Consider the following 1,844-nt stretch of genomic DNA (forward strand, 5'->3'; position numbering starts at 1 on the left):
CGCCCCCGCTGCTCCAGACCCACCCCTCGGCCCCCGCGGACGAGCCCGCCCAGCCTCACCCTCACCAGGCCAGCCCAGGGAGAGGGCAAGGCTGCTGACCAGGGCACCCGGCCAGGCAGCTCACCACTGCCCCGCCCCGGGGCTACAGCGTCTGAATTTCTACTCACCAAGGACGGGCGGCAGGCTGGCCCTCAGCTGCCCACCTGCACCCCGTCTGGAGCCATGCTCCTCGCGCTCTCCTCAGCGCCCCCCCATACCCGACCCCGGGACGGCCCGGGAGGCTCCATCGACAGTGACTCACGGCCCTTCCCTCCTGCCAGCTGAGGCTTGTTCGCCAGGCAGCAGTAGGGCGGGAGGGTCCTCGGCTCCAGCTGCCTCAGGGGCGAGCGTTGGCCGCAGCTGTGTCTGCCCACAGGGCTGGGGAGGGCCAGGGGGTGGGGCCGGGGCTGGTCCCCGGGGCTTCCCGCTGCCTGGCGATCGCCCCCCCACTCCGGCCCCCCCTGCAGCCACGGGAGACTGGAGCCATCTGAGCAGGGGACCAGCTAAGACCAGACCCTGCTCGCACTTTAAAAGTTCCAGCGCCCCACTGCCACCTGGCACACAACCTGACACACATCCGGGCATGTCTCAGACACAAAGTCACACACATCCCAGCAGACCAGGGGCTCCTGACTCAGCCATGTCTGCTTTGTGTTTGTTTGTTTGTTTGTTTGTTTTTGCGGTACGCGGGCCTCTCACTGTTGTGGCCTCTCCCGTCGCGGACGCGCAGGCTCAGCGGCCATGGCTCACGGGCCCAGCCGCCCCGCGGCATGAGGGATCCTCCCAGACCGGGGCACGGACCCGTGTCCCCCGCATCGGCAGGCGGACTCTCAACCACTGCGCCACCAGGGAAGCCCTGCTTTGTGTTTTTAGCCCAATGCCCTGCACTGTGCTCCTCAACGGACATCCGAATGGACTCGGACTCCCAAGGCCCAAACTCGGCAACGTCAGAACTTACCATCCACCCAGACGTGTCCACACTACACACCGGGACAGGCCCCGCCTCGAAGCAGAGACGCTCCCACGTCAACGCCGGCACCGTGACCCACACGCAGAGTCCGAGACCTTGACCCCCAGCTCCACCCGCAGTACAGACCCTCCCTGGGTGTGTCCAGCCTCTGAGGCAGCCAGGCCCCTGTCTAGGGCACCGAGCTCCTCCTTTCTTGGGGCGTATCCTTCCCCTCTCTAGACCCCGCAGGCCCCTCTACAGCGGGGTGACCGGGCAGCCGTGCTTCAGAGCAGTGAGGTCTGAGGGTCTGGGAGGCCCCCGGCCCTGGAGAAGCTCTGGAGCCCTTGGGAAGGGGGTGGGGAGAGCCAGAGGCCTTGCTGGGGAAGGCCTGGGAGGGGCTGCTCCGTGCCTGTAAAGGCAGCCTGGGCTTCCACCCACACGCCCACCTGAGAGCGGTCAGCTTCTACCCGCTAGAACCTTCCGGGCTCGCATCTGCTACGTGGGCCTCAGTCTCCTGAGGGGGCAGTGGGGGGGGGGGGTCGCAGGTGAAGATGCTCATGGAAGCACCTCTGGGGGGGAGGCGCAGGGTGGCCCCAAGGAGTTCAGGGGTCACCAACCACATGAGGGGGGCTGCCTTCCAGACACGCCCCCAGGCTTCTCTGACCCTGACAGGATGTCCCGCAGGCAGGGATAAGACACCCAGTGCCCAGGCCCTGGGGAGGACAAGCTCACAAATAAAGGCTGAAGCCCAGAGGGGGGCAGAAGCTAACGTGAGGTCACCCAGCCCAGACCCCACCCCAAAACGCCACACTGGGAACCCGAGCCTCATCAGTGGGAGGGGATCTGTCCCCCCCCC

The 1,844-nt window shown here is 66.9% G+C and overlaps 1 protein-coding gene across 1 annotated transcript in view; it reads right to left on the reverse strand.

Moving 5' to 3' along the window:
* The window catches only part of LAD1 (ladinin 1), an 18,901-nt gene that overhangs the window by 12,533 nt on the left and 4,524 nt on the right, over positions 1-1,844 (reverse strand). The gene's annotated exons all lie outside the window — the stretch shown is intronic.

The sequence above is a fragment of the Lipotes vexillifer genome, unplaced genomic scaffold, assembly GCF_000442215.2.
Source record: "Lipotes vexillifer unplaced genomic scaffold, Lipotes_vexillifer_v1.1 scaffold1201, whole genome shotgun sequence".
Classification (NCBI taxonomy): Eukaryota; Metazoa; Chordata; class Mammalia; order Artiodactyla; family Lipotidae; genus Lipotes; species Lipotes vexillifer.